Source organism: Callorhinus ursinus, unplaced genomic scaffold (assembly GCF_003265705.2).
Source record: "Callorhinus ursinus isolate GAN/ISIS: 27379988/994484 unplaced genomic scaffold, GSC_fseal_2.0 scaffold6, whole genome shotgun sequence".
Taxonomy (NCBI): Eukaryota; Metazoa; Chordata; class Mammalia; order Carnivora; family Otariidae; genus Callorhinus; species Callorhinus ursinus.
Genome location: NW_027397068.1, coordinates 79,371,783 through 79,381,909, shown reverse-complemented (window position 1 = coordinate 79,381,909; position 10,127 = coordinate 79,371,783).

Below are 10,127 nucleotides of genomic sequence, written 5' to 3'. Positions count from 1 at the left end.
CTGTCCAAAGTCGGGGGGGAGCTCTTGTTGGGCCTGAGCGCGAGTCCCGGTTCTGGGTCCCAACCTGCAGGGGAAGGAGGGAGTAGAGTAAAGACAGGAAGGGAGGGGGAGGCCCGGCCGGGGCAGCGGGTGGCCCCTCCAGAGACGGCACAGGAGCCCGCAGGGACAGGCTGCGTCTGACTGCACGAGGAGAATTCTCCACATCCCTCCTCCCCACGGGGCAGGTGCCCTGCAGCCTCCCGTGTGCTCACCAGGGGGCGCCGTGCCCACGCTGAGCAGAACTGGCTGCCGGGGATGTCATCTGGAAGGAAGAGCCACCGCCTACCCAGAGGTGAGATTCTGCCTGATTCCAAAGCTTGAACAGTTTCCGCATGCTCCGGTTTTCAGAACGAGCCTGTCTGGGGGGCTTGTCCCAAGTCTGAGCTCAGAACCAGTGGCCGCTGCAGGATCCTGTAATGAGGCCCCCGGGGCCCTTCCAGAGGAGAAAAGATGGCCCTGGGCTCAGGGGGGCCACAGCCCCGAGGATCACCCTTGGGTGAGATTCCTGGCCCATCTCTTTGCTCTGAACCCAACATTCAAGCAAGAAATCAAGCAAGAAAGACAGAGTTTGCATCCAGAACATCTCAGTCTTGCATTAAGAAAATGCTGGAAAAAACTGCAGAATGCTCTCTGGGCCTGGGCACAGCTAAGCTGCAGTTCTCGGCCCTGAGGTCCTGAGGTCAGTGCTTTCTCAGCTGGTTTTGGAAAGTGGCCTCACAGGGCATGCCTGACCACCCACTCTGAGGACCCTAGTCCAGGGGGAGAGTCCTAACCGGAATAAGCACAATACATAAACATGTTCATTAAGTGCCTTTGCATGGGTTTCTGTATCTGTAGAGTGAGGGCGAGAACACCCCGGTCTTCATAGGGCTCTGTAAGGCTTTAAATAAAATGATTCATGTTATCACTCTCCTATAAATGATCGTTACAGAGAATATCACAAGCAATGGATGTGAGGACACTTTCCCCTCCAGGTGACAAGTACTGACTCATTTATTCACCAAACATTTCTTCATCTCATCAAACATACTGAGCATCGGGCATCGAGCTCAGCACTGGGGATGTGAAGCTGGATGAGACACCGTTTCTTCCCCAAAGACTTTACACATTCCAGAGAACTGCCCAGTTTTGATTCAGTGCTATTAATGTTTTTTAACTACGGTTTGCAACCAAAAAAAAAAAAAGTAATTTACTTATAAAGACAATTTATTTATAACAAGAATTCTGAAGGCAAAAACTGATCGTGGGCAGGTCCACAGCTGTGGGCTGAGAGTGGCACAGAGCTCCGTGTGGGAGGCCAGCAGCGGCCTTCAGAGGACCAGCGCCCCCAGCCCTGTGCGAGCTCACCCTGCACACACTCCCCTGTACCTGCACGTCTGGCCATGGTCAGCAGACCACAGCCCGTGGGCCACCGCAGCCTCCCAGCTGTTTTGGAAAGCCCCTGAGCTCTGAACGGCTTTTAGCCCTTGTACAGAGGATGAAGAACAATCAAGGAAAAACGCTGTTTCGTGACATGTGGAAACGACATGAACTTCCAGCGCCCATAGCCAGGGGGAAACTTGCTGTCCCTCTGGCTGTCTGAGGACCTACAGCACACCCTCGATTTTGTCTCCTGTCGTCTGCCCAGAGGACAGCCCTTGCGCTCTGACTCGTCATCAGTGAGTTTGCCCCCACGCGTCCATCCATGCAGGTGCGGAGCCCACCCCCTGCCCCCCGGGGCTGCTGCCTTCCCACGGGCACGAATCCCCCACAGGAAGACCGCGGAGGTAGCGGCCCACCCCACCGCCGGCAGCTCTGGCCTCCACCCTACGGTGTGGGGGCGCGGCTCCCTCGGTCCCTCGCAGGGCGTGCTGCTCTCGAGGAGACCCGGGCAGCAGGACACGGGCCAGACGGGCTGGGTGTGGGGGGAGGGACTGCAGAAAAATAAGTTGGATGGACACAAAGTAAGCTGGTGTCCTCATTCTGCAGATGCTTTCTCCTCCAACACTGGGCAGAAGCCCGAGATGATCTGGTGCCGCTCTGGGGTCACATTCTTTCAAACGGAATGAGATATTGTGATAAAATCTAATAATGACGCTACGTTTGTTTTGTTTTGTTGTTTCCAGTTGTCAGGAGAAGGAAGAATTGTCTCAACTTGAATTTTTTCTCCCACCGCTTTTTCCATCGGTCCTTGGCACGCGCTATCAGAGTCCCCTTGGAGGCCCTCCTTCTAAAGGGGCGAGCCCAGCACAGGGCCCGCGGGAAGCCCACCGCTCGTGGGGGACCCTGAGGACCACTGCAGCCCAGACAGAGCAGGCAGGCACGGAGCTGGTGCCAAGGGCAGGGAGGCCTCTGTGTGTGCTGGGCTCCATCTGAGCTGGAGGTGCCCTGCGCTCTGCAGATGCGTCCTTCTCTGTGGGCCTGGCCTGAGGGCAGCCGGCGCCCTGTAGACACCCCAGTGGGGTGCCATCTCCTGGGTCACTCCCCTCCTCTCTTCTGCGTGTCCTCACCCTGCAGCTGATTAACAACACGGGAAAGAGGTGTGCCGTCCCACCCTTGACCCCACACCCTCCCTGCCCAAGAGAAGTCACTCAACACTGGGGCCCGAAGCAGACGCCACACCCGAGCTCCCTCCTCCCTCCAAGCGCCTCCCACGCCGCCCCATGTTTACACCGGCGGCAGGTCCTCCCTCCAGACTGAGCGCGCCTGCTGGGAAGAGCCAAGACCACCTCCTCCTCTCTGTGCTCCTTCTGGGAAGAGCCAAGACCACCTCCTCCTCTCTGTGCTCCTGTTGGGAAGAGCCAAGACCACCTCCTCCTCTCTGTGCTCCTGTTGAGAAGAGCCAATACCACCTCCTCCTCTCTGTGCTCCTGCGGGCCGCATGGAGATCCCGCAGCTGGGTCTGCACCTGCGCTGGTGCAGGCTCCCCCGTTCCCACTGAAAGTGGGTCTGCTGACTGGCGTGGAGTAAACACTCAGACAGTGGCTCTTTCTCTCACCACCTCACACAGACAAGGCTGCTACTCTTCCAACCCTGCTAGACAGCGGCTGATATCTGGTGGGGCCTTGCAACCTGCTGTGCCTTGTTCTCAGGACGCCTGTGTTTTAAGTCACTTCCTCTTTACATCCACTCTGACAGCTGGGCTCCTTTTGGGGGTCAGTATGCAGATGTAGAAACTGCAGCATGGAGGGCCTGACATCCCCTAACTCGAACGTGAGCTGAGACCTTAACCCAATTAGTGCTTGTGGCTGGTTCGTAACAAAGACTGCGGACTCAGTCCTTTGTGGCTCTTAAAACGACTTCTTCATATTCTTGGAGATGGGGGAAGCAGATTATCGTTATTTGTAATAACCCTAAGTAACCTGAAGTCTTCTAAGCCCTTGGTGCAGCTTTATATGGCAGCCCAGGGATTCAAACTGTCCCCTAAGTGGCAAGTGGGGTGCCAAGGTGGCAGGGCCAACAACTGTCAAAACCCAGAAGGCTCCGTCTCTACTGTCTTCTGTTATGCAAAGGGAGGCCTGACATTCAATCAACAACTTCACAAGGAAGCTGAGCCCTAAGCCAGAATTGTGGGGAAACTCCCTCTGAAGAGTACCTGTCCCAATCTGAGTCTGTTACTTGATGAATAAGGTAACACTCCCTTTGCTAGAAAGCCTCTGGGCTTGCACAACACTTTCAGACCGAAACAAAGGCGCACATTGGCAGTTTAATGACCCACTCAGTGTGCCCGCTGAAGGAGCTAAAACACGTCTCTGAGCACAAGCCCTCAGCACCTGTCAATGACCTGCAGAGTCACCGTGAGCAAGTAAAGGTCACAAGGCACCTGCGTGGGCAAACACAGATCCCGTCCCACGCCCGGAGTCTGTGGTGCTCGCCATGCAGGAGCCAGCCCACAGGTCTGGGGCGCAGGGCACTGAGGGCCGCCCACCTACAAGACCATCTCTTCTGTCGAAGGAGCAGGACTGTGTGAGGCATTAGCTCCCAGAGAGACTTGGGGCTCCCAGTGTCCTCAGAGGAAGCCACGTTCCGGTGAACCAAGCCCAGCGTTCCATCACAAAGTGGCTGCGTTTCCCCCACTCCGCATAAAATGAAAGCAGAGAGAACAGCCCAGAGAGAAACAGAAGGAGCCCCAGGCTGCCTTCCCGGGGCGGCCGTGAAGGGGAGGAAGGCTTTGACTGCAACCATGGGCCCGCTCTGTGCCTGCTCACCGGCAGCCCAGCACCGTGGCTGACGGTGCGCAATGGGGGCAGGCGGCGGGCATGAGCAGCTCCGGCATGGAGAACTGTGGTGCTTCAGGGACCCAGGGCTCCACACATCCCCCTAAAATAGAAGATTAGCAAGGAGTTAGCCACTAACTTTGTGGTGTAACTACAGGTCCCTTCATCTCTCACCATCTCATATCCTCAGTGCACAGGGCTTCCTGCGGGCTGAACGCAGAAGCTGGGCTTGACCTCAGGACAGCCCCTTGGGGTCTGCAGGAGCCACATGGACCAGCCCACTCATGGACAGTGGCTGGATGCACCTGGGAACAGGGTCTTTGGAGCCGAGACGCCCGTGACTCTAAGCCGAGCCTCTTCCTAAGTCACTTCATTTGCGGGTAGAAAGAATTGGTTCTAAGTGCTTCCTGTAATTATATGAGCTAAAGCGCATGAGAATAATCAGCAAACCATGTCTCTGCCAACAATTAAACAATCATTTAATTTAATCCAATGCAAAACTGTTTCACAAACATGTCTGATACAGAAACCTGCCCTTAAGTTTCCTATTTCTCAAAGATAAAAGTATGTCCTTACCTTTAAGTGTTTGATTGTGAATGATGTAGTAGTTTCTAGGAAATAGTAACTGTGGACGCGTGTGTGGTACTTTTCGGGACTTCCAAGCAGTGGGTGTGTGTCTGTAAAGGAATGATGGATTCAAACACATGGTCAGGAAGGCAGGTGTCAGCAGCCATCATCCTGGCCAGAGCACTAACACCCCATTGTATTTTCAATAATTTCAATATGCTTCTTTCTAAAATATGTAATTCCTACTTAAAGAAAACATAGCTACTATAATTAATTGCCTCTCAATCAGTTAGGGTTTTATGCTGAACAATTTTTTACTGTTTTTATTGTGTTGCCAACAGCTCCACACGTTACCGAGCTGTTGTCTACATTAAGTGGTCCCAGATTCCACCTATTTTATTGTATTTTTGACAACATCTCCTCACATCTCTATTATAGAGCCCTTACACCCCCATAATAAATATCCCAATTAAATTTTTGACAAAAGACTTGAACAAGGAAAACATACAAATATTTTACATACATCAAAAAAGATGTTCAAGGGGCGCCTAGGTCGGTCAGTCGTTACACGTCTGCCTTTCACTCAGGTCACGATCCCAGGGTCCTGGGATGGAGTCCCGCATCGGCCTCCCTGCTCAGCGGGAAGCCTGCTTCTCCCTCTGCCTGCTGCTCCCCCTGCTCGTGCTCTCTCTCTCTCTGTCAAATAAATAAATAAAATCTTTAAAAAATGACCACGCATTACTAATCGACTATGAACACAGTGCGTCCTTTTGGTTTTTAGCAGGGAACACATATACACAAATAAATTATACTTTGCCATCCATGTCTACAGTACCACGTGTCAATGTAAGGGCAAACCAGACACCCAGAGCCTTTATCACAGATTATCTACCATCTCAAAAATCCTGGAACAGTAAACCCACCCCCCAGGAGGTCATCAGGAAAGGAATTAAGAAAAAAGTATTACTGAAATAACACTATAAATTCATGAGCACAGGAACAGAAAACAATGAAGAAATAAAAGGAATTAAGACAGGACTTCATTCTTAATAACTAGAAACACTCCTGGCCGTATGTCAGCCCATTCACTGGTACCTGCTTTCCATGTCATAGAAATTCACTGTGATTTTGCAAATCAAGCCATGCCAAGTCAAGTCAAAACACCTGAGTCTGAAAGACTGCTATCATTTTATGAGGTTTATATAGTGGCTTTAGGCAAAATACAACAGGGAAATTTCAGTTCTAACGGCTCTTCCTTACTTATTCCAACACACACAGCAGCACCTTCTCTGTGGTTTGCACCTGGGGAGCCCTTTCTTGGGGAAAAGCTTCTCCGAAGTTCCGAGGGGCTTCCTGCCTTCATGCTGCCCATCAAGACACAAGGACAGCTAGCACTGCTTCCAAATAACTCACAGTTTATGTGGAAAAGCTAAAATACAGAGAATTCTCAAGGCACCTCATGAACATCAAGAACATTGAAAACTTATACAAATGTGAATTCAGACTTCGTACATCATCCTTTTAGTTTTTTGAAACCAACTGAAGCATCATCTTATAACAAACCCCATCGCCACGAAGGGGAGCCTCTCAGACGATGGCCATCACCCCCTGCCCCCTGGGAGAGAAGCGCAATGCTGACCAAGTCCCTCCTATATCCAGAGCCACATGGCTGTCTCTGCGTGTGTTTGTGCAGTTACCCCGCTGACATACCCCTGCCTTGACGGCAGACCGCCATTCCCCTTCTTAAACAGATGGGATCGTTTGGAGCTGGGTTCCACAACCCTTCCCCAGGCAGGAGGCTCGCATCCCCGCACGCAATGGGGCTCCACGCACAGGAACCGCATGGACGTGGGACCGAGCAAAAGGAACCTCCAGACCCTGACCCATAGACGCATGCAAGTCCTCCCAACAAGTCTGGTTGGGGGCAAAATCATGAGGTTCCAATCATTTTTTATGAGATTATTTTATAAAGAAAAATCTATCTGCTGATTGATGCACTGAAGCAGCACCTAATTACATAATCCCCACTTGCCTTTGGCAAGAATATAATTATTAATTTAATATGGTTGGTTTGCATGCATAGAAGCTGGTGTGTATTTGCTACAACTTTGTTAATGTGTTATTCCCTTCAATCAAAATAAATGAGCTGTTACAATCTTTATTGAGTACTTGGTGAGGAATATCTGGAACTGTCTTCACTTGAAAATTTCCTTTGACTACTATACAAATGTGGTCATATCATAGCTTTAAGAGAGGCTTGAAGACAAAATTAAGCTGGTAGCTTTAACTTATAAGTCAAGGAGTCACTAAATTTTTAACTTTTTTATTTAGTTACATGGGTCATGCTTCTAGAAAAATAAAAATGGGTGGTGTCTTACTCTGGATCTCAGCTCAGATCATGATCTCAGGATTGGGAGATGGAGCCTGCTTGAGATTTTCTCTCTCCCTCCATTCCTCCCCACCAATAAAAAATATATATAAAATAAAATTTAAAATCAATACATAAATGCAGTAAGAAAAGAGATCAAGTCACCTACAATCCCTTTACCCAGATAGAACTTTTAACATTTCAAGTGGACAGACTTTCCCACTTCTCTGTGTATGAAATACACACACACGTATTCTTTTGGATGGAGCCACAGTGTTTTATCATCTGGTGTTTGTCTTAATAATATATCATGAACATTTTTCCATGTCAATAATTTACTCACATTCACTGCAGTGAATTTCACCCTCAGATTCAATTGAAAGTGATGAGCATCAGGACAGACAAATAGGTCAGAAAAAGGACTAGCTCCAGGTGTAGGGGTGATCTCTAATAGAGACAGCTTTTGAATTCAGTGCAAAAAGGGAATTTGCTTAAGAAAAGGTGATGTGAGGGGCACCTGGGTGGCTCAGTCAATTAAGCGTCTGCCTTCGGCTCAGGTCATGATCCCGGGGTGCTGGGATCAAGCCCCCCATTGGGCTCCCTGCAGAGCAGGGAGCCTGCTTCTCCCTCTCCCACTGCTGCTCCCCCTGCTTTTGTGTGCTCTCTCTCTCTCTGTCAAATAAATAAATTAAAAAAAAAAAGAAAGAAAGAAAAGAAAAGGTGATGTGAAGGGGGTACCTGGGTGGTACAGTCGGTTGAGCATCCGATTCTTGGTTTCAGCTCAGGTCATGGTCTCAGGGTCATGAGATTGAGCCCTGTGTCAGGCTACGCACTCAGCATGGAGTCTGCTTGAGGTCCCCTCTCCCTCTGCCCCTCCCCCTTCTCTTTCTCTAAAATAAATAAATCTTTTTTTAAAAAAGAATAACGTTTGCCAAAATGGTGACTTCATGTTGAAATAAGGAAGAATCTTTTTAAAAGATTTTATTTATTTGACAGAGAGAGACACAGCAAGAGAGGGAACACAAGCAGGGTGAGCGGCAGAGGGAGAAGCAGGCTTCCCGCGGAGCAGGGAGCCCGATGCGGGGCTCGATCCCAGGATCCTGGGATCATGACCTGAGCCGAAGGCAGACGCTTAACTGACTGAGCCACTCAGGACCCCCAAAATAAGGAAGAATTTTTAAGTAAGACAATAATCATAAAAGACATCGTAAAAGGAAAAAAAGAAGAACATATTAAGCACTGATATGTCGAGAATACCAGAAAGTTGGAGAAAAACAATAGATTGGGGTGGGGGGAGAACACATCCAACACATACGGCAAATAACAGCCAGAACATGCAAGAGGTTCCTCCCGACAAATAAGATGAAGGATGATATGAGCAAGCAGGCCCAGTGGTTAGAAGTAAAAGCTCCTAATAAACACACGAAGAGATGCTCACACAGAGTAGGAGTCACAGTGTTGTTCACCAAATAAACACTGAGATACTATATTTTTACCACTCAAAAAAAGTTTTCAAAAGGAACACATTCAGTATCGGCAATGACGTGGGTTTGGAGTTTCCACTAACACATCGCTGGTTATTGCTACAATCTTTCTGAGAGAAAATCTTGCCATGTTAAGATAAAAACATTGATGCCCTCAGAGAACACAGAAATAAAAGCAACAATAAGCCCGCAGGTATGAGAATGTTTCTGCAGGACCACCAGGGTGGGAAGAAATGAAACAACCAAATGTTTGTCAGTGGAAGTATGATTAGATGTGTCCATATAGTGAAACAGGGTTTATCTGTTAAGAGCTGGTTGCTGACTTCAGGCCCAGGGTGCGCGGGTCCCCACTGTGCTCCGTGGAGCCACGGTGAGTCATTGTGGCCAGGTGACACGGCACCTGGCTGAGAGGGGCTTCAGAGGGAGCCTGGACGTACTCTTCACACTGTTTCCAGATGGGGGTGGGGCTCTGCAGCATTAAAATGGTTAAGGAGGGAAATTCTTTAGGCTAAAGACTAAATGTCAAGCTGCTGCTATCTCTGCAGAGTTTGTGTGTCTCCTGTAACACGACTTCTCTTGTCTTCTGCCCGTACTTCGCAGGCATCTGTATCCACAGGGAGGTACTGGGGGGTGTAGGAGGTTCCATCAGTGGTTCTTGAGCATCTCTCTGCCTGTTCCCACATGCACCCTCCAGGGGGGTGCACCCAGCATCGCTGGCAGGTCCCGCCTGCTCCCGTCCGAGGCAGTGTGTCTGAAAGTCATGCGTGAGATGAATAAACATCATCCTGGGTCGTCTGAGCGACTGCTGCTGTGCTGCCCAAGCCGGTGGTCCTGAGAGCCTGCCGGATGGTCCTGAGAGCCCGCTGGGTGGTCCTGAGAGCCCGCCGGGAGACTCAGGGCTGAGGGCCCCGCAGAAGCGGGCGTGGGTGTTTGCTTCCCTCTCGTCCGGTTCCCCTGGCCAGTGTGCTGAGGGAGAGACCGGGGCTTGACCCTGCCACACCGCCGCTGGTGTGTGCACCCCCGAGCGCGGCCCTGGCCTCGGCCGCCTGAGCTCCCAGGAGCTGGCGTGCTCACGGCCGCAGAGTGCGCCTGCCCGCGGCCCGATCCCACGGTCACCAAGGCCAGCAGCGGGCCTCCCTCGCTGGTGGGACAGGCCAGGGGGTGGGGAGGGGGCAACTGTGGTGGTTTTCCTTGGTGGACTGTTGTGTTTTCTAAGTTCTCTGTTGTGGTAATATATTACTTTTACAAGTGGAGAGAAAAATAGCCCATTTTAAAGCAAAAAAAAAAAAAAGTTGGTTGCTGATGAAGCTATAGAGTAACGTGTGTAGTGTAAGAACTGAAGGGATGAGGCAGATGATGGATGGACAGAGGGAGGGAGAGGTGGACACACAGACAGACAGTAGAGAGATCACAGATGATAAATGATAGATAGATAGATAGATAGATAGATAGATAGATAGATAGATAGACAGA